Source organism: Erithacus rubecula (assembly GCF_903797595.1).
Source record: "Erithacus rubecula genome assembly, chromosome: 11".
NCBI classification, from domain to species: Eukaryota; Metazoa; Chordata; class Aves; order Passeriformes; family Muscicapidae; genus Erithacus; species Erithacus rubecula.
Window position 1 is genome coordinate 6,906,325 of NC_136663.1, and position 23,751 is coordinate 6,930,075.

General features: G+C 36.9%; 1 long non-coding RNA gene across 2 annotated transcripts in view; it reads left to right on the plus strand.

The window, feature by feature from the left end:
- The window catches only part of LOC306806303, a 256,396-nt gene that overhangs the window by 108,788 nt on the left and 123,857 nt on the right, over positions 1-23,751 (plus strand). For both annotated transcript variants that reach the window (XR_013775442.1, XR_013775443.1), the window contains exon 3: positions 5,884-5,945. This is a non-coding gene — a long non-coding RNA (uncharacterized lncRNA). The remainder of the gene's footprint in view (positions 1-5,883; positions 5,946-23,751) is intronic.

Sequence of the window (23,751 nt, forward strand, 5' to 3'; positions counted from 1 at the left end):
TCATATTTTATTAATCAATTACTGACTCTTTTATGCAGATAATGCTGCCATGGATGGTCCATTAATAAAATGTGTACTAAATCCCTGGAACAATTTTCTAAATGTTGAAAAATGACTGATTAATAGCAGACTCCTACTAAATGTTAAGAAAACAAAATGTACAATTTTTTTTTGGCACTAAAAGAAAATTACAGGTAACTCCAGATGAAATGATAATTAGAACAGCAAGTGGCACAGTGATGGAGCAAATTAAATCCTTTAGGTATCTTGTGGTTATTTTGGATGAATCTCTACTTTCTCTAATCACTTGGATTATATTGTTCAGAGAGTCAATTTGTGATTGGGGGATTAATACACATATAATTTGACTCTAGATGCCAAAAGAATTGTAGCTCCCAATGGTAAATATTGTCAATTACTTGTTCTGGTTGTATAATTTACAATGCAGCTTCCTGATATGTTCTGATTCTAATCCTATCAATATATAGTAGTTTTTGTGTATATTTGTTCAGCTTGGTATGAAATATCATTGTATGTTGTATGAGAAAAAGAAAAAGGGGAGCAGGGGTCCCCAGTTACCTGCTGTTCAGATCATCACTACTGCAGACTGCCCTTGGAGCCTTTTAGGACTCTTGCTTAATCTCTGTGATGCTATATCCCTTCTCAACCCTCTTTACAACAGTGAAGAAAAATTAGATTTTTCCATCACGGGGATCACAACCACCTGCAAAGGCTTAAGAGCTGCACCAATGGTGCCTGATACAGCCTCTTGTATCTGTCACTAGACAAGGAGGTGAGAAAACCAGTGGTCAGTGAAATACCTATCTTTGTTTTCCTCTAAGGCAAGACACTTAAGGATGAGTCTGGCTTTAGATATGTGATTAATCCCATTTTAATCAATGTGATTTAAGACAGATATGTTCTGAAGTACCTTGTTGAATATCACTGTGGTGAATGATACACAGATTTTGAGATATAGATATATGTAATTGATCTGTCTGGGTTTAGGCAGTGTGTTGTTTTTTTGAGAGTTTTTCTTTATTGCCTTAAGCAGAAAAGATACTTGAGGTAACAAAAAGCTGAAATATGATTGTTACAAGTAAAAGTTTAGAAATAAACACATTCAAATCTGTCTTGAGTTTGAGGAAATTTTGATACTGTTTGAAGTAGCTCGTTTAAATTTTTGCAATGTTTATTTCATAGAAAAATATTAATATTTAAAATGGGCTAAAAATAGTTGCACAATGAGCAAAGACTTACTGAATACCTCTCTAAATTCTGGGACAGTGATAATGGAACAGGTAATGCTGAGTAAATGGAAACTAGATGGAAACTTACCACTGATGAGCCAGTAAGGGAAACACTGTTTTGTAATAAACACTGAAGCAAAACAAAAATTTGAGGCAGGGTCCCCAGCCTGAAAGATTTTATGTGGCTTGCAACTGTTTAACAAGAAAGAGCTCCAAGAACTACAAGGACTGATTTCAACAAGAGATTTCCTGTACATGTTTGTTACAAATTTCTGTTACTGATCCATAGCTCTGAGACATTCCAATTATTCCAAATGTGGTATTTGGACGGTTTTACTGGGTTTTTTTCCTCCTGTTAAAGAGAGTGAATGATTTCACTGAACATTTATACAGTTCTGTGTTTTTCTTAAATCTAAATTAATCCAAATTCAGGCTTGCCAGAATTGGGTTTGTGTTTGTTTATGCATATTATCAACTCCCAGATAAAAGGACACTTATTCTACCCCCAACACCATGGTTTAAGGCAGAAGGAAGAGAACCCCCAGGGCATATGAGGAATATATGAGAATCTGAATCACATCGGGTTTTTTTATTTAAAACCATAATTTATTTTCTCTTTAAAGACAAATCAAATAAAAAGTGAAAGGAAGCACAATACAGCCCTTGTTGAGACAGAAAATGGTAATTAAGCCACTGAATATCTGCATGACGGGATATTTTTAAAGGAACTATTCCCTGACTGTTTTACATTTTTATTTTTAAAGAAGTATGAGGAATCTAGGACCTCAGCAACCATTGAATTTATCTAAGTGCTGGATGCCAAACTGCCCTTTTTGCATTTCTGTAAATTATCTGTGTGTCTTCTCTGTGTCCAGTATTTTTGCTGTCTCGGTTCAAGGAATGCAAACTCTTAAGCATGAAGTTGAAGGATGTACAAGTTGTTGATATTCATATCAAAGAACTGTCAGTGTGTACTGACCTTGAAAAAATATTTTGCTATGTAACCAAGTGCTGTGTGGCACACACAGGCTTTTGCTTCTGCACAAAATCTGCTTGTGTGTGATTAATAACTTCTCTCTGCACTGTATGTACAGTAGCAAACCAGGCAAGGCACTACAAGAGGCCATCACAATTAAATGCATTTTCAATTATTATATTGGGGGGTTTTGTGTTCTGTTTTGGAAGGATTACACAAATATTTAATGCTTTTGTGCAGGTTCCTCTGTACCCCTCACCATTCTAACTCACAAACACATGGGTACATCTGTAGTCACAGTGAAACTGAAGTTGAGCACCAAATCAGTAAGAGTAATACACACTGAAAACATGATGTATACAAGCTTTCAAACTTCTCTAGGAGCGAATTGTTATCTGTGGAAGCTAAAATGCACCAAATTCACTTTTTCTGAATTCATTATTTTGAAATTTAGGATTTGTGTGTATGTGTAGGGGAGGATAGTTTTGCAGAAGGCAACTATTATCAAGGTGCTGAAATTAATTGGCTGCTTTAATTGAGGTAGATTACTAGCTAATGCTTTCTTGAATACAGTAATTCTCCTATTAAATTATCTTTGAATAATTACCTGAAATTTCTCAGCTGCAGGGACTGATGGCTATTTAATTGCACAGTGATGTTGCTATATAATTACTTAACAAGGTGTCCTTTAATAGTTTAATTCCCCTTTCCCAAGGAAAAAAAACCCTGTAGTTATGACTTCTATTTTTTAAGTGCTGTGATTTTATTTATTTTTTACAGATAATTTTGTATCTGAAGCAGAAAAAAAAAATGCTATTCGTTGACTTGCTTTTAAAAGCAAGTGTTTTGATTGTTCAAGAATAGATTTGGACTTAGAAGAGTTTTGAAAGCAAAAAAAAATTTGGTTAGGTATTTGTTTAGTTTCATTACATATATTTTGTGGGTTGTTATTCGGTTTACAGTGTACTTTGAATGAAACATTAGTCAGGTCTGATATGCAAAAAACATAATTCTGTGTGTGTTGAGTTTGAGGACTGGGAGCTGTCTGGGTAATGGGACTTCTTGTGCTAAAGCAAGGCAGACTGACCAGGAGTTTTAAACCTGCATTTATTCCTCCTGGGCAGGGGTAGCAGGAGGAGGTTGTCTGCTGGCTGTGGGTTCCTATCAGCTGGAAAAGTGAGCAGTGAAAACAACTGCTTTGTGAAGATGGTGAAACAAAAGAGAGATCAGAAGAAAAAATGCACAGGATCATGCCACAGGGTATCAATTTCCTTGCTAGTACAAGGATAGATTGTTTTTTGCTGACAAGAAATACTCTACATTGAACAATGCAAACTTTAACAGCTGTAAAGGAGGTTGTTGATAAATCAGAACAAGGCTGGAACTGTCAAGCTGGCTAGAGCATTCTGGAAAATTGAAGAGAGGAATGGTAGGATCATTTTACCTCTTTAGTTACATAAACATTTTAATCTATATCTGCTGAACATGCACCTTACCCAAAACATTATATTCTGACCTTTGAATAGAATCACAGAATAGTTAGGGTTGGAAGGGATGTGATTCTTCTAAAATGTGAGGGCTTTTAAATTTCCTTTTCAAAACTGAATTATAGGCATACAGGGCTTACTGATCAGTTTGAGTTTCACACTGCTTCCATGCTGATCCACAGAAGGTGTGATCTATGAGCACCTCCACCTGCGAGCCTGGCTCTGTTCTCCAGAGGTTTGGGACTTTGATCTCTCACATGCCAAGTTCTGTCCTGAATAGCTTGAACATATATGGCAGTCCTTTACAATGAGCCTGGTGCAGAGCAGGGACAAAATCAAAATGTGTGTCACCAACACACATTTCTGAACCTCTTTGAGGAAGAGTTCCAAACCCCCTATTTGTCTATGCCTCTTTAAAACCAGAAGGGAATGATCAATTCAATATTACAGAAATCATCTCTGTCCACAGGGACATTTTTTAGATAAATCTCCAAAGGATAAAGCAGAAGAATGGCTGTACTGGATCAGAGCAAAGACACACATAGCTCAAGCTGTCAGGAATGAAGGCATCAGTACTACATGTTTTTATTTCATGAACATACAATCCTTGATTCAGACCATCTCCACTTTTATCAGAGTGCAATAAGAAAGGATTTTTTTAAATGTCCATTGATCTTGCAAGCCTGATAAGACATATTCATTGCCCAATATTCAGAGGTGTTCAGCTTCACAAGATGGCCAGAAAATCAGGCATTAAATTTAGGTTTTTAATTAGAATAAGCTGTAGAGCTATTGAATGGATGGGATTTTTGTCAATTTGCATAAATAAGGCTGAAAATCGCCTGACACTCTTGTAATATTTTTCTTAATGCTTCAGTCAAGGAGTGGCAAGCCAAATAATAGAAAAAAAAATGGCTTAGTCCATATGTTTTCTCTGATCACAAATTCACCTTTTTTCTTCTAGTTTCTAAGAAGCTTTTATCAGCAAGATTTTTTTTTTTTCCCTTGGATATGAGGATGCTTGGGCCTTTATCTCATTTGATTTATGAAACAAACAAAAATACTGTAGTCTTTGCAGAGTGCCTCTAGTAATTTCCATCTGAGAAGAGTGTTTCAGGCTCCACCTGGGACAGAAAAACTTCACAGAGTTGAGTATGAGCAGAGCTCTTGGCCACTGCTCTCTTACAAATATCACTGGTCCTCTTTCACCCAGGGCACTCAGTCTGGACTGCTCATGTTTTCATTAAATGCTTGTAATTATAAAGGAATTATGGATATTGTATTTTGTACTTTACTGTATCCAGAGACCTGAAATTATGACTGGAGCTCAGCTGTGCTAGGTCCTGTCCAGGGTTTTTTTTTAATTACAATTCCAGAGGCAAAATAGTCCCACCCTGAAGCTCCTTGAGCCTGCTGGGGTGGGAGGTGTGAAGGATTCGTGGTGTGATGGGTCACAGGAAGATTAAGGGACATTTGAGTCATCTCTCCAGGACATTTCCAAGTCTCCCAGAAGTTTGTAAGACTATTCTCTGTTTCTCATGCATATTGTTTTTTTCTGTTTTAATTTTTCTTTGCTTTGACCTCTGCTTGTTCTTCATCTCTTTCTCCCCCCATGCAAACCCTCCCTTTTCATTCCTGACTCTCTACTTTACTCCTCCCCTCACTCATTCTCTTCAGCATTGCAGCAATGGTAGTCAAAAGAAGAAAGGCACAGAATTATCTGTTGCAAAATGGGTGGTGCTGATGGAAAATTAGGGAGGAGGAAAAGAGGAATTAATTATCCATAATGTAAGGGTTAAGAAATAAGATTTTCCCAACTAACACTCATATCTGAAGAAATCCTAAATTTGTGAGAAATGCTCCTTCTTCCTTTATCAGAGGGCTCTGTAGCTTTCCTTGGAAAAGGAAAGAGAGGGTCAAACCTTATGTTTCATCCTTGCTTTCTGTAAATAACCTGCAAAGAGGTTTTTTTTCTCAAGGTTGCAGAGCATCTGCTGCTCCAATTTCTCTGCTTCTTAGGAAGGATGAGGTGTAATTGCAATCTCTTGCTTTGAGATCCTTCTGTGAAAATGAAAAATGTACAAGGTATTATTGCTAGAAGGTAGTGTAGGTAACCAGTCAGTAACTAGAAGATCCCCCATTAATTTTTGTTTTGTTTATTTTTAAAAAGATATGAGGCTGATATGGAGAATATACCAAGTTAACTGGATGAGTCAGCACAGGCAGTACAATGTGAGTGAGTTTGTTTAGTTTTAAAAAAAATATTCACACTCCAACTCAGTTTACCACAATCTTACCTGCTATTGCAAATTCAGAAATGTGCTAACACTTCCTTAGTTTTTATTGGGAATGTGGCCTCATGCACCTAATGGAGGAGCAGACAGTTAAGCTATTCTCTGTGTGACAATGTACCCTAAAAAACTAAAATAAAAAACTAGACTCTACATGGTAATTTTTTCAGTGCTGTCCTTGAGCAAAAACTAATAATGTGTGTTTATACTACAGAGTATCTGCCCACAGATTTTTCTTATGGAAACTTCACAGAAGTGATAACCAGAAGCACTTCCCCTTGTAAATACATTTTTCCAATCTGTCTGCACTGGACTGAAGTCTTGCTCACCACTCAACAGTACAAATAACATTTTTGAAATCCAATTCTTTTCTTCTCTGGAGTGGAAGCACATCAAACATTGTGTCAGTACATATAAGCAGACATTTTTGTGGGCATTTTGGCTTTGTATTTATAAATTAGGCAGAATACTGATGATGTCCAAATAACCTACTATAAAATACAAAAGGCAAATCCAATTGCAGAATCATTTTACTTGAAGGGACATACAAGATGATAAGCAGATGGTTAGACCTTCTCTAACCCTATGCAATGCTTGGAACTGGAGAGTGATGTTCTGAAATTTGAGAGGGGAATTAACATGACATGAAATTCGTGTCAGTGGCATAACATTGAAGCCTTTTGCATTATTTCATATACAAAAAAAAAAAAAAGCTAGAGGAAAGGATTGTTGTATTCCTTTTGGTGTTTTACTGCTACAAATGTGAGATTTGTTCAAGTACAGAATTAAACATCAATGTTTGAGTTGTGTTTGGTGCATTTTTTATTAGGACTGTGGATAATGAATCATCCTGAGGCTGCTCTGAACCATGGGGTACCACTTGAACTGCTCTCAGACACTGCCAGCAATGGCAATTGCAAACAGAGATCATACAGCTCTGCCCACAAATGCCTGTGACAAGCACAGATGAATCAGGGGATCCAGGCCTCAGTCCTCAGCTTTCTGTCAGGAATGTGTGTGACTTTGGTTGGGAATTGCATCCCCAATGAATAGATTGAAGAACAAATAGTACTTGTACATTTTTGCTAGTTTTGGTTGGTTTCACAATTTTAATCTTTCTCTATGCCTCAGATGTGAGCAGAGGAACTATGTTATTTCTCATTTAGTAGTTGCAACAAAAGTTGCATGTCAATGTTGTTATTCAATGCTGAAAATTGCATTTATTATTCAGTATTACATGTAGCCATACTGTTGGGTATGTTTGAGGTTTTTGAAATAAAATTTTCAGGGAGTGGAAAATCCAAATATGTTGAGAAGCCGAATTTAAAATATTTAGAAGATTTTAATTATTTTTAGTAGATCACTTTCTGTTGGATGAAGTAGGAAGGTGATGGTGATTTTTCAAAATTTTGCCTCCTTTTGTAATTTTTTAATTTGCCTTCAGAGGATGGGGTGAGGTGAATCCTATGGTCAGGAATGGGGGGCAGGAATTTCCCCTGTGAGCTACAGGCTCAAGGAGTAGGAGATTCCAGAGACTGCAGGAGGGGACAGCAGAGATCACCATTATAGAACCAGAATCCTGCAGAACAGGGTCTGGGGAAATTACCTGTAAATGAAAATCCCTGAATCTCTGGGAACTGGGCATGGAGGCCATGGGCACATTATTAGGGCTTTATGTGACTCATTTTTATTTCAGTTCTGTCCAGCACTACTGATATTAAAAGAAACATTATAATAGGAAGAAAATAAAAAGACTGATACCAGATTAGTCAAGAATTTCCCAGAAAAAGCCATTATAGGCTTAGACATAGCTTTGTATCAGTTAAACGTGGTGCTAAGTTTGTATATGTGAAGTGTGCCTTTCCATTCCTCATATTGCTCATTCTCTTTAACTTCATCACTTAATTTCATAATTATTAAATGCATTTTTTGATAAGTTACCTCCATTTCTATTCCATGATTAAAATATGCATCAGGCAGCTGAAGACAGACACTAAAGCTCTGAGATCTCAATTTTGCAGCAAAGATCTGCACCTTTGCCTGTCCCAGTATGTGAGAGGTCCCTTGGAATGGTGTGACAGGTCCCCTCTGGGTGTCTGTCTCTCTGGCAGGGTATCACCAGCTGTGCACAGTGCTGCTTGCTGGCTTTGGGCTCTCCCTGCCATGCTCTGGTGTGGGGTTCATCCAGGGACCTGCACTCCTGGGCAGCTTCTTGGAGAAAAGGTCTCTGCTGGGTCTCTTCTGACACCCCTTGGAGCTTTCTCCTGCTGAGGCAGGAGATGGTCCTTACCCCAGTCTATGACAAAATGTAAAACCCCATTTGTAATGCAGCATGTTAAACAGAGACAAATAAATGAGTTCAGTCCATGAGACTCAGCAGGGCTGAGAGGATTTCTGTCCAAGGGTGTGTTCATTTCTGTTTCTTGTCTAAATTAACGCAAAAATAGGAAAAGATACTGAGACATGAGGTCACTGGGTTAAGGAGAAGTTCTTCAGTTTACCATAAAACATTAAAAGCATCATTATTAATAAAAATTAAAATGCCTCACCCTGAAGCAAGGAAGCTGTATCCTCTTCAGCCTCATTTCTTGTCACTTTGACCAGGAATTGTATTTTTGAATTGCATATCCAGTTCCTGTTTGTATCTGGTTCCTGGAAATCTTGAATGATCAAGATCTATGAGATAGTCAATATGCCAAATATAACATTACAGAAATTATATTTTTGCAATGAATACATTAATCAATCAACTTGAGATTTTTTTGGCGAGGATTTTTTTATATATATACTTTATTTATAGGGATACAGTTTTGGATATGTTTTAGAGTAGCCAGAATTGAGTTACAGCCTCTGTTTTTGTTCAAAAATATTGTCTTTTTCTTTCCTGCTCTTAGTGGAGAGCTAACAGTTTCTCTGGTACTTCTTGGGGTGATGGGAAGCCAAATTCTTTATTGCTAAGAGCAATGTTAGGAAGGTTGCCTTCCTTTAGATCAGGACTTTAGAACTAGGATAAATCTTGGAATTAATTAGAATTGCAAATTATATTATTTGTATCAAACATCCTGGGTTGAACTCAAGCACTTTGGATAACATGGGTTGAACTAGCTCTTCTTTAATTATAGTAAAAATCAGTTTTATCTTTAGTTTTCAAATAGACTTATCACATAAATGTTAGAATAGTTTTCTTTAATTATAATAGAATCAGTTGTGCTAGATTGGTATAAAAACTTTTCTCATCAATATTGTGCATCTGGAATAATGTTAGTTTGCCAAGAATGCAGTTCATGGTTACATCACTCACAGAGGAATTGGATCAGTAGGTCCTGAAGGTCTACAAACTTACAGCAATAATTAGATGTGACAATTTTTTAACTTTGAATAAGACTTTTAGCACATTGAGCAGTTAAGTATTTGTGTGCAGCAAGTATGGGCTCAACTGCTTGTGTAATTTCCATGAATAGCAGGTTGCACTCATAAGTGCATCATTAATTAGCTGCTTGTGCTATTAACTGCCATGGAGGTACTGCTACACCAGTTTGCTTTTTTATGAGCTTCTGTGAGAAATTTTTAGGGCTTGACAAATACATGGGTAGAAAAAGAATAAACAAAAAATATGGCAAGTTACAAGTGTGATCCATAAAAAGTTATCTTTATAAGTCAGTAAGGTTCTGTTTTAAAACTGCTACCTAATTGCAAATTGTCCAAGAGTCATTTTTATTCAGCTTCAGCTGACCTGTAAATCCAGACAATGCTCCATTTGCAGATTTGGCTCAGGTGTTTGAACCTCAGTAGTGATTTTTCTGTACAACTCTACATCACTAACTTGGTCACACAGTTCTTGATTTTTAAACATGAAGGAGGCCAGAGCCAAGAGATGAAGTCAATGTGGGTTTCTTCCCTGAGCTTTGGATCAGGCTCAGCAAACCCTGCAAAGGGGCAGGTTATTTGCACAACAGTTGTAGAGGCTCTTCCCTATGAATGAATAAACCATTTAGAATTGTATTTTGTAAAGTGCACAGTCGCCATAAATGGGATGAGAATTTTTTTTCTCCCTGAATTGGGCTCTTTGTACTGAAATGTGTAGTTAGCACAAATATTCATCCTCCTCTGCTGTATAAGCTGCAAGAGCCCAGAGGAAGCTTGAAAGTGCAAGTCACACTGACATTTCACTCATCAGCCCTTTGCCCTGATATTGTAACATCACTGCTCCTCAGCAGAGGCAGAGTGGGGAACATATCCAGCTAATAGGAGAAAAGTTTAACTCTTCATGAGTGGCAAAATTCAGGGCTGAAGCAGTGATGTTATATTAATTAAATCCCCTGTTTCATTTTATAATTGTGAGGTTCAGGAGCAGGAACTTTACACAGTTCTGAAGCAAAGAGATGTGTGTAGACTGCTTATTTGTTGAAAAGTCACAGTGAGTGCTACAGTACTTAGAAGGGAGCTGTAATTGCTCTAAGCTTTCCCTCTTCTGGGGTGTCTAGTACTCTGATCTTCATAATCCTGGGCATTGAGAAACTGAATAACAGTCGTCTTGTTTAAAGTGAAAAACATCAATTGCATCTCTCCTCCCTGACTCTTCCCTGGCAGTATTGCCTTGAAAAGCAATTTTCCTCCAGAAGCACTGACACGTTTTTGTCCTTAAAAATTAAGATGTTACATTAGTCCTCCAGATTTTGAAAGCAAATCACCATCAGTACTCTTTATTTGAATATCTTATGTGAACATAACAAATACAAGGATGTATAAAAAATGAGGTTTGTATATTTTGGATAAAAATATGTACTTTTCATATGTGACATTTTTGGTGGAATGCTTCTCTGATCAGAACAGCTTCAGTATTGAGGTAGCTGTAATAAAAATCATCTCCATGAAAATATGCATATTCATTATAAGTAATTCTGTTTTTCTAGCCAGGATCTCACTAGATACTTTATTTTAATGTCTCTCTGTTGGTATTTTCCTTCAGAGTCACATTAGAAATAACTAACAGACAAATTGCTGGTACACACTCTTTAGAGTACCAGAAAAAAACAAAAAAAGCCCCCCAAGTAATTGTCAGCCCATGTCAGCAATTCAGTTATTAGGATCACATAAACCCATGTCTTATATATTCCACCCAGAATTGTTTTAAGGTCCTTGTATGCATAGAATTTTGAAATATATTATTTGAATATAAAAGTAGATTATGTATTTCCCCTGTGGCTGGCCAAATGTCTTTCCAACAAAGGGTAAAATAAGAAGGCTATTTTTTTGTGTAAAAGAGTGATCTTTTTAGTCATGCTTGATTGCTTTTTCAGGACTGTCTCCATTTATAATGAGATATTCTTGGACTCATTTGAACCAGAAAGTTTAGTAAAATTGTTACATTTTTTACATAAAATACCTTGAATTATTTAAACTGTCTCAAACTCAGTATTTTTGAAATATGTGATATATTGGATTTTTTGCTTTGCAGGCTAAACATGAAAAAAATGGAAATACATTTAGCATATTTACAAGAAATATTTGTTTTAATCTTTCATACTTGTCAGCACTTCACACTAATTTAGTCTTATCTGCTGCTAAGGAGTTACACAGTAAGGGTTGCACTTGTTATTCAAATCCCTATTAATGTTTCATATCATAGTTTGGCAAGAAAGCTGTGAGTCTATTGGGCTATGATACAGGAAAGTTTTAATTATCTGTACTTTTCAGAAAACTTGGCCTAGAATGTCTGTGCTGAGAACAATGATGTGAATATTACTTTTATCAGGAGTTTAAAATTAGATTCTAAAATGTGTTCTGTGATACTGTTCTTATAAAATCTGATGTGCAATGAAATGTGCAGAGCTTGAGGAGAAAATGCATTTTTATTATAATCACAGTGCCCAGACAAAATTGCAGGTGTTAGAAATATTTATTTGCAGGTAAAGATAAATTACCTAAGTTTGTGTTTTCTAATTGGAAACTGCATAGGATGGAAGGATGATTCTAGTCTTGAGTCTAGTACTTGCATTGCTCTTTATTAAATCTTTTCAGTGTGTTTTGTAAATATTTCATTATAATGTTAACAGAGCTTACTTAAACAGTTTTGCATTTTACAAGCAAACAAAAATCTTTATCAGTTGTAGATCAAGTAGAAAAGCCCTGCAACAATTCCTTTTTAAAGGAACGAGTCCAAAATTTTATTTTACAGTACTTTTATCTTTAGGCACTATGAGAAGCAGCTCTTTTACTTCTGAACCCACAGCAAAAGCCTGTGTCTCGTCTTCCCTGTAATTGTCCATCCTTTTTATAAGATTTATTTTTGCCTGTGGTGCTGAACTGAAAAAGTCACCCAGCTAAAAATGTAGTTACTTCATTTCCAAGTAAAAACAATGGTGTTTTCATGTCCATCCTTATTATTATTCTGAGAATGTACTAATTTGTTACATCCAAGATGACGGTTGGCTTGGCCCATGAAAGGGGCACGGTGCCAGCGACTGCAGTTCAGCAAAAGGGCTCCTTTCATGGCAAGTGGTGGGACAGAGAGCAGCCTGCAGTGCTGTGGGCAGGGCAGGCACATTGCCAGCAGAGTCACCCTGGGCTCGGCCTCGGCTCGCAACCAAGCTCAAACTGGGATTTCGCTCAATGTCGGCATGGGCAGCCAAATTTTCGAGCCACCAGTGCTCCAAGGAGCAACTGATAAATGTTTTATCCCTGCGGGCTGCAGTTGATGTTGCACAAGGATTTTGCATGTGCTCAATGCATTATCATTCTTGGCATTAAGCTTAGATAATTGTCTACTTATATTGAGCCTGTAATAGCAAAATACAAGTGAAGAGGCATGTTTTACAAAGTAAAACTATGAAATAGGTTTAGCTATATTACTATGGATTTTTTTTGTTCTATCCTACTAAATTTGAATGAGAATGAAGTATGATTCTATACCTTAATGCTGCTCAAACCAGGGTGGTCTCATAATTTTGTTTTACATGCATGACATTGCTTAAGGTCATTAGTTGTAAATCTTAGTATAAAAAGAGTGAAAATATATTCAGTACTTTGTAGTTACCGAATACATATTTAAAAGCCTCTATGAAAAGTCGGGACCTACATGGCAGATTTTCAGTAGCTGAATGGTCAATTTAATGATGTAGATTAGCTGTATCTAAACAGTAAATGGAGATAGGCTGTTGCAAGGCTTTGATGAATATCTCTGATGCAGATCCCAGTTGATCAATTTTCTAATTTTAGGGATTAGTATTCTGCTTTTCAATCCTAATATACCCTCTGGTTATGCTCTATTTGAAATTTAACTTAGATCAGGTACAGCTTCATTTACTTTTTGCTGCTGTTTAAGTCTACTTGTCTAACAAGTACAAATTCAATTTTAATTTGGTTTTTCTCTTTGCAGTGACTGTGATGTAATCGTCTCATTTTTTCATTCATTTTTTTCTTAGCATTACCTGATTTCTAATTGATTATTTAAATCACTATTTTATATTAAAAGATGGCCTTCAGTATTGCTTTAAATGTTTTAAGAAGTAGCTTGCATTCAAAAATTTTATTCAGGCTGGTTAAATTCAACCTTTAAACTTAGCAGCTAAAACTAATAGAGAAAAATTACTTGTTTATCAGATAGATAATTACTGCAGAAGCTGTGTATATTACTGTAATAGTTGTGCATAGTATGATCAACTTTTTAATGTACATAAATTCTGTTTATGCAGTATCTACTGAGAACCGATAGACAGCTTTTTGTGCAAATATGAAGAAATATTTAAAAAATTTATTTAGAGAAAATCCAGTTTTGTTTTTAATGCTTATGTTCCTGGAAATAAAGTAGGTCTTGTGAAAGTGTGAATTGTTTTTTCTTAATGTTTTCAACATGAAGGTTAATAGTGTCAATCTATTTGATAAAATGCTCTCTTAAATACATGCAAATCCAAACAGGTTATGACTACTAATTTTGTCTTTGCAAATACTGGATCTTTAACATACAGACTAATTAAATATTTGTAATAAAACAGTTAACTCCAGCGAGTTATTGCTGTGGTTTGCAAAACTGCATTGAAGTGCTTTCTTTTCATTTCATTGATGATGGAACAAACATTTCTTTAATAAGGATACAGCACATTCTAGTTTTGTAGCAGAAGCTTAGATAAGGATCAGGCCCCTCTGAATCACTGCTTTGACCTATGACATGGAAAGTGCTGAAGCTCTTTGGCAAAAGAAGAGTTAGTCATTCATTATTATGCACAGGACTTCCCAGTTCTAAAGGGGCTCTGTGCTTTCTCTCAGATAGACTTTGTTTGTTGGAAATGAGAACTGTATTTTGGCAGTAAAGGACAAGAACTGAAGCAACTCTGCAGGCAGACTCATTATGACATAATCCTTCATTAATCCTTATTCTCTATTAATAGATCATGACAGAAGTTTTGCTTTGGGTGACCATCTTCACCAGCAAGCTATGAGAGAGTTGTAATGGACAAAGACCCAAATAATAGACCCAAGCTCTTCTTTTCTGGCTATCATTTTATTTACAGTCTTAAGAAAGTACTGGTGTGTTACCTTGGAGAAGTTAGTGTACTAAGTGATCTATTTTCTTCAAGTGCAACCTGGCTTTGTATCTGAGAAATGTGATTCATCTGCTGGAAAATGGATTACTTATGTTACTTACCTGGCAGATAAATACACTGAAAAATCAGGTGTTGATTGCAGACTTGCTGCAGGAAAAATACAGGGATGCAAGACCCCATTAGTGTGGAAGTGGCAGTTAAAAGGGGAAGGACTGAAGAATGAGATTTTAAGTGGCATGTGAAATGAATGTGACAAAACTTGGCCAAGAGAGGGAAAATCAGAGATCTTTTTGTTTCAGTGAAAGTTCAGGAGAAAAACCCACATAACTGTGGAGTGTTTAGGAATGTATTTTTGAAAAAGTTACAAAAACCATTGTTTTACTTGTTATAAGAAAAATAAAAGTCAAGAATAATGAGGTTAATATTTGCCTGATATAACAATGCATAGTCCTTGGCCACTCTCAAACTGCCATAGGCAGTGGAACAAAAAATGCTGTGGAAAAGCACATAAATTAGATATATTTGGGGGATTGTTGACCATTAAGTTGTGCCTGGTGTTTTTAGAGTTGGATTTACTTGCATTGGATCTTGGCTGCTCCATGGTGCACAGAACTTTTAGGTTAGTTTATTTATCTGCTGGAGTGCTCCTGTGGGAACTGATGCTGCTGCTGGTGACAGAGCAGGCTTGTGGGTTTTGTTATACAAATTAGGCTTTGTAACATCTATTAATATTGTCAAGTATAATTTGAATATAACGTAAAATGTAATTTCTGAAGCAACTGTCTGTATCCTACAAAAGCATTTGTTTGTTTGTGCTGCAGTCCATTTAAACTGCAATATGGTATTTAACCTGTTTAAGAGGGTAAACCAGACTACTTCCATTACCTTCTGTGAAACTATGCTGATTTACTTCATTTTGAATAAGATCACTAATTTCATTACTTCTGCCTGAGATTTAGTGCCTCTTTGTTATGATATGTGCTGTAATATCAGTTTGATTGGGAAAAATGGTGTAGAAAATCCCACCCTTTGACAAACTGAGTGGAAAAGATTTGTATTTGTATTGGATCTTTGTGACACTTCCAGGATCCAATGCCTAGAAACACAGGTGAGAAAACCATGTACATCTGAAAATATAACAATTACTAAGATGAATGTTTGCTTCTAGCAGGACAATAATTTATGCCTGAAAATCTCAATATATATTTCTTTTGTGTAGTTTCTTAGCATCCTCTCCATTCTATTCAGAAAGATATGAAATATTAATAGATTGTTAAAATTTTCCATAGGGAAGGTTTGCCATTCATATAGAGGAGATAATGCAATGGGGTTTACAATTTATAATTTTTATTACCACTTAGTGTAATACTTTACACAAACAAAAGCCTTACAGTTGCTACATACTGTGAGAAACTGTCAGCAAGTGTGTTTTTCCCTCTGCAAGTAGCATTTATCACTTCAACTTTTCTGCTGAGAATTTTGAATTTGATTTAGACATAATGTGGCCGTTCACATACAGGGTTGGAGAAGAAATGGGAAAACATAATTCAGAATTTCTAAATTATTTATATGGTACTCTTGTTTTGCATTTCTTTGGGAGCATGCAGAATAAAAGCGATTTCTAAGTGTAGTTTTACTCCTCTTGCTACACAAACACAGATAAAATATTGATAGCTTTGACAGTAGGTGTGGCTACATAAATGCAGTCAAGTGTTCAGGTCATAAAGCTCAGTGCTTCAGCACATCTGGATCTAATTGTTGCTTTCTGAAAAAGAGATTTCTGGTAGTAAGCAGGCCTTTAATGCAGCAGACAAAAGGCACAACAGGATCCAGTGGATGGATGCTGACATGCCAAATTCAGTCTGGAAATGAGATACCAATTTTTAACATAAGGAGTAATTAGTCATCAGTGACTTATCTAGAAACAGGCTGGACTATGTCCCATACTGAACTTTAAAACTGAAATATCTTGTATTCAAATAAATTCTGTCTTGAATGTAAGTAACAGGTTGAAATAAATATGGGAATTTCCCCTCTAGTCTGTTATATGCGGCTTTAAAATTAATTATTATCTTTTTTAAAGTTCAGTTGTCATTCATTATTTACTGTTATATTACTTGTTTGTGATTACTGAAGGTTCTGTGTTAAACCAAGAGAAAAAGATTACATTGTGTTTTCAGTTGTTCAGAGCCAGGGGAACTGTGCTGACACTTCTAATCCTGCAAGAACCTGAACAGCTCTTAGTGCCTATAATAGTAATTCTATATTGCCTTTTGCATTTGCTGTCCTTCTTTTTCACAAAAATCATGTTTTTGGAAAAAGCTATTCTCATTTGTCCCCATCTCCCTATTAGTCTCAGAAAATAAGTGGGGTCAACACATCCAATGAGCCATTTTCCTCTTACACCACGTCTTAGTATTCAGAATTTATTTGGGCACTGTGGCTGGATCCAAGATGTTATATAGGCATTGATGTAACAGGGCTTTAAATATTTATCTTTCTTAAAGTTAGACAGAAGTTTTTCAGCAAATGAGGTACTGGGTGTGATGGCATGCAGACTGAATGATATCATGCTGCTGTGAGAAAATCAGTATAAAGGAATATATTTAGCAAGCAGTAAAACAATGGTTCTGTGCTGCTTGTCACTGAAAAATCAAACATAAGAAATCCTAAACTCCAGAAAGAAATTTTCTTAGCAGATGAAGGTTAGAAAGAAAGAGGATCTTTCTAGCAGTTAGGATGAAAAGTCACTGAAATAGTTGACCTAGAGGTTTATCAAGTCACCATCACAAGCTTCACATGTTAGATGAACATCTGTCAGTAGAGACCTACTCACACATGATCCTGCTTTTGTCAAGAGACCTGAGGTTAGCAATAGGAGGGTGAAGAATATGTGAAGGCCAGAACAGTATCTGAGGTTTCTGGCAGCCATCCTCTCCTTGAACAAGGTAATGCCTTCTGCAGATAACCCATAATAATATACAGAGGATTCCAGGATCTTCTGTGGGTTGTCTCTCTGTGTAAGTCAAAGTAGCAGCATGAGCCATAGGGGACCTTTTCTATTCTGCTTCCAGGGAGTGACTTTGATGACAAAGAGAAAACAGTTATGGACACACTTGAAGGACGTGTAATTAGCCAAATGAGATTGGCCATTGCCTCAAATGAGATGATGAGCACCTCCAAAAGCACTGGCATTGGCCTGATTCTGGTTCTTTCTAGCAGTAACTATAAAAGATAAGCAAACCTGGCAGAGGAAAAGGTAAAAGAATAACAAAGCTGGTATTGTTCAAAAAGCTCATAGTTTGGGATGACCAGTTATCAGTTCTGTGGGAAGGTCGTCACCCTCGCAGAAAAGGTATCACCTAAAGCCTGGGGGAATTCACTTCCACAGTCCCAGCCCAGTTTGCACATCACTCTTAGAAGCAACCAATGTTGCTTTCTCTGACACATCAGCAACTGTGGCCACAGTCCTTGTTTCACCTGTAACCACTCACATTTTCCCAGGGAATGGAAAAATGGCCCTCTGGGGGCATCTATTCTATTGGAGTACTGGAGTGAGAGGATTGAATTTTCACCTCTGTCAAGAAAGAGAGGCTTTTTCAAATTCTGCAGAGAACAGAGCATGGCCACAAAGCTTGGATTTAAGGAAATACAGTTTGTTCATCCAGAAGCTATTCAAGTTGGCAAAGATGATCAAAAACACCACCTGGCCTTCAAAGTATATTTTTCTGTGTCTAAGGCAGATGCTGTAGAAGTTCAAGTTGATGTTGTAGAAGTTCAGAATTACTACTAGTTCTTACAGATATTCATAGCAGAACTGTGTATTTCGGGGAAAAAATGTAAAAAAAATCCATAAATGGTCTTTTGCTTTTGTTTTCTTTCTGTACCTGTCAACTAGCATGAAGGATGCCTCATTGCTCTACAGAGAAGCTCAATGATTATGTGTTCAGAGAAAGAAATATAAATGCATGATAACATTTTGGAACCAATGGGTCATTTGTACATCCCACAAATCCTCAGTGCAGCAGATCTTAGGAGAACTGATGCAGAATAATAGATACCAGTTTCCATTCCAGAGGACCTGTGGGCTCATCCTTCAGAAGAGCTAGATAGTTATTTAAGGACATTGTATGTGGGAAACCACACAAAATGGCTTTTAAGATAACAGTGACTGGAAAACTTCTGAAACTCAAACTGAAAAAAAAGTCTGAGGGGTTTTTAATTTTTTTTTTTTCTAACAGCAGGATTGAAAATGCCCATTTAGCTACTTGGCATGTCTGCACTTTTTGATTCCTTGAAAAGCTGGAGAAATACATGTCACATCTTTGAATTGTTTGTGCCTAAGGTAGTTTTGGTTCCCAGTGGTGCCATGTGTTTCAGGCAGTCATTCTGAAATGCTGGTTTTTATTCTGAGGTATTAGGCACTGTCTCTGAGCTCTGGTTTTCATAATATGTTCAATTAAAAAAAAAATCAATTGGATTAGCTGTTGCTTTGGGATCCTCATGCATAATATGAGTATTCAATAGATCAGTAAACTGTGGAAAAGAAGTTTTTTATTCTGCAATACCTGGCATTTTTTAAGGTGTAGTGCACACAGAATTCCATAGCCTGTCTTTTTGGTTTTGGTTTGAGGGTTTTAGTTCTGTTTAGTTTTCTTTTATTTTGTCATATCTGTATCTTTATGACTGAAGGAAAACTCAGGCATGTCAGACACATTCTATCTTTTCCATGCCATTGTAGAAAATCTGTGTACTGACAGTGTTTGCTCTCTTAATATTGCCAGGCAGAGTGACCTCTGCCCAGAGCTCAGGCACATGCCAGTGTATGTATATGAACTACAGAGCTCAGACTAGTTACTGTAAATAGCTTCTCTCCAACTTCACAGGACAGGGGATTTCTGAGCCTCTTCTTCTGATTGTAATTCTGTGCACTCCTCTTTTGTCAGCTGTAGATGGCAGATCCTTGTTGTATGTATCAAAGCAGTTTCCTACACAATGCCAGCCAGGACCCAGCACTCTCATGTAGTGTTCTCCTTAAAAAAATGCATTGGGAGATGTGGCAGTCAGGGCTGTTAATTACCATATAAAGCATCACCTTCCAAGTGTGAGTCTTCTACAGTGTCTTCACTTTTTGGCTTTGTTTTTCTGCTTGTAGCAATATATAGAATTATAGCTGTGTGATTGGACAGTTGATGAGGGAGCTACTAGTTAATAGTCTGATGGCAGAAAGTGGAGGTGTTATATGTAGGAAGAGGTCTTTTATTTGTTGCTAAAAAGAGTGATTCTGACTCATTTTAGGCTCTGGAGTAGTGTGGGTGAGCCAACACATGGAATATGGTGAATCTAGGTATTTGAAGGAAAGTGAATGGAAATTGTCATTTTTTTTTTGACAGGAGAATACGTTTGGTATGGTGCCAAGTAAAAACAAGTATGTGCAGATTTGTTCGAAAGATGTGCCAAAAACACAGAGACTTCTCATGTCCCTGGGATGAATTTCAGATTCTGAAAGGAAACAAACAGCCAGAAAAACAGAGAAGAACAAAAGTAATTGAAAACATGTGATCCCAGGTCTTGTGCACAGATTTAATTAAGACCTCTACCTTCCAGTGCCTTTGCCAAACAGTTTTTGTAAACCTTGGGCAAAATATGTTGGCTACTTCACATTGGGAGACACAGGCGTTCATTTCCATGGTACAGAGGCAATCCTTTTGTTCAGAACTACGTTACTTCAAACGAGTATTTCATTAGGGTGAATATTTATGTAAATTTTGGATATGCTCTGTGTACTGGAAAAACTCTTCCCGAAAATGTGTCGCATCAGTAATGAGTTGTTGTTGGTTTTTTTTCCCACTGCCTTGTACCGTTCTTAGAGATGTAAAGCAACGCATCTTACGTTTCCTCCCCTTTCTGCAGGCAGAATAGAAATTACAGCGACAGCTTAGCTTGTTTTGCCTATGGATCAATGCCAGGAAGCAGTTTTGAAGGTGTTTTAAAATGAAGACATCTGGCAGCTGGCGTACTTACAATTCATTTGCCAAAGACAAGTTGCATGCTGTTGGAATTTTCAATTGAAGGTCACGCACCAGGTAAAAATCAGTCAGGTGGAGCTCGTGTGTGGTGAACCCACACACTTGAAGAATTGTTGGCCCAGGGATGTGTGGGTGGGCTAAACTGTGAAGGATGTTTGTCTAATTTTTCCTCTTTAAAATGTGAACCCCAAAGCTAAAAAAAGGTCAGTAAATCTGAGAAGAAATCACAAGGCTATGATATTTCAGTGGAACCACCATCAATTAGTTTGAGCAGAGAGTGCCAAAAAGAGGAAAAGGAAAGATGAATAAGAACCTGACATAATGTTGGACAAATGCTCTACTGTCAACTGAGTGGTCACACACTTCTGACTCTCACTTTTTTCAGTAAGAAATAGCCTGGAGGATTATTTGTACATAGCTTTGTACTGATAGTGAATTAGTAACACTGTGTCATTGTGCATTCAGTGACTCAGTGACAGCTCTGAGACTAAGCTGTTTACATTAATTGATGTTTAATGGTGTTAATGCAGTATGTTTTACCATTATAAACTTTCTCTTCATCAGTGTGGTTACTTAATAAGATACTAATATTACTAAATCAGGGGTTTGCACCCACAATAGCTTTTCCATGTGTTTACATGGAGAATATATGTCCTGTCTGTACAATGTGGGGAAATGCTACTCAGCATAACTGCTGCAAGAAAAAAAACACGAGGCCTGAGTTCTTCTCTCACTTAAACATGGTTTATGTAAAAGAAGCTTCTTTTATGTTAGTAGATACAGACATTTTTATTAGTAGAATATACTTGGAAAGAGGGAAATCAGGTCTAGGACCCATGTATGTTGCAATATTTAAAAGTTCAACTGTAGCGGATTTTTCTGTGTTTTTCTAGATGTAAGATTTAATGTGACATTTTAGAATGTTTTGCATTTGGAACTTGGTTAGATAGAGATAAATCTAAAAGTGACCTAATTCCTTGTGAAAAAAATTTGAACAATATTGGGTTTTCTAAAGTATAAGCATAAGAAAAACAATTTTCTCTACTGTTTCTGAGAGGGGAAGTTCAGAAATTAATTGAGCAGCATTATTTAATTGGTAAGGTCAGTACTTGTCCTTGTCAAGCAATGGAGAGTACAGGTTGTTTCTTCTGCTCTGTAAGTACATAAAAACATACTTTTGTCATATTTTACCCAAAGCTCTTAAGCAAAGGGTCCAGAGATCCCAACTATTTCTATTGAACTTTCTTCTGAAGCCTGGCTCCTAAACTCCCAGGCTGACTGGAAAGGTAACTTTGCTGTTTAGACTATGAGCTTTCTGCCCAGGGAGTGGGAGAAATAAGGGATGCCTGATGCTGGCATTCAGTGCAGGACCATGGACTTCTCTGTTTTTAAGGGAATTGTTTGTAACTGATTGCACTGTAATATGGACTCATGGCTAAAACACTGAAGGATTCAGTGGAGCCAGAATCCCACAAATCCCAGTAGGCTGCAATTTCTTGGACAAAAAAATAGCAGGGACAAATACAACATTTTTTATCAATCAAGAGTAAAAAAATATGGGGGTGGGAAAAGGAATATTTATTTAAATTTGTTTTATTACTAAGAAAAGTTCAAGCTGTACCCCTTCTCTTTCTTCCATTAAATTGTAAGCTACCTCTCTGGTGCTCAGGTTTTGGACAGTTGGACTTTACAACAATCCCTGCCAGCTCTCCTGTCATGTTGTTGTGCAGACTGCAGGTCAAAGGTAGCATGATGTGGCTGAAGCCTCAAACACTACTGTAAAATAAATCATTAATAATTGCTGGCATAAATTACTTTGAACCAAAGACTTTGGTGTCACATTTAGGTGTACAAAAGAAGTTGAAACTTTTTCCCTTCTTATGGAGAGATGTGATTTAAATTGTGGAAATGTAACTTAGTGTAAAATACTGGATGATTTTTTTTTTGCTTCCTGTAAGAGGGAATGCAGAGTCTAAAGATGAAATATGAAACTGCTTTGAGATGAGGATCTAGAGAAAATGCTGATGATTTGTCACAACTGTTCATCATTGTACTAAACCTGTTTTGTTTTCCTGCTCAAATTCCTGACAGATAATGGCAATCTGACATTCTTACTGTTTTCATTTTACTGCAAAAAAGATCTACAGAGAAGGGGCTGAAACCAAGTAGTGTTATTACATTGCAAGGCTCTTCGTCTCTTAAGATTGATTTCTTGAGTAACAGAAGCTGTTTCTACTGCAGTCATGTGAATATTTTGAAGTTGCTCTTGCTTAATGCAAAATCCCATTACTGGTTGAAAGGAGCTCACAGTTACCCTGCTTACAGATCTCCAAGCACATGAAATTGTGTACTTTGCCCCACAGATTAGCCAAGGGCAATTATAAATATTTTGAGGGACGTCTTCAAAATAAAGCATCTAAGAAAGTGCTCTGATTTATAATCAAAGATTTTGTTACTTCACCTTGGACTGTCAGGTGGCTGTGGGAAAGAAAACTGTCCTCTTAATTTTTGTGTCCAGTATGATCCTTGCCAGCCTTGTGACCTAGTGTGGCAAGAGGCTTTTTGCACTCTCAGATTCACTGCCACAGTGTTTTGTGTTTTGTCTTGGAACCTGAGCCCCTGGCAGTAGGCTATAGCTGAGGTCTCAGGGAATTCTACAGAATTTACAACAGTGCTTCAAAGGCTCCCAGCAGTAGCTTCTTGAACCTGGCATTGATTTTATTTAGCAGCAGACTTGGTTCACCCTGTCACCATGTCCCAGGTCTGGTTTGGTTGTGCTTTTCCTTTTTGCTTGTCATGGAAGCAGATTGCCTAAGACACTCTATGAGATTTATTTTGCTGCCAAATTATCAATATGAAAACTCTTGATTCTGAGGGTCACTTCATCTTGGGAGCCATTGGATCCAAAGTTAAACATCTCAGAGGATCTTTAAAAGCTCAGTGCAATGGAGATTCTGCTCCTTATATCCATAAGGAATGTTGTCATTAATGATTCCTGAAGCTTTGGGGATGAGGATACTGCCCTCATGTCTGTGTTTCAATTATGCTGAAATGTTAAATATAAATTCAGTGTTTTTATTGAAGCTTTTCCTTGGCATAATGATGTATTTGGTTTAGTTATTGTTTCTGTTAATTCTAATGCCCCCTGCTGCTGAGGAAATGGCATGTGCTCTAT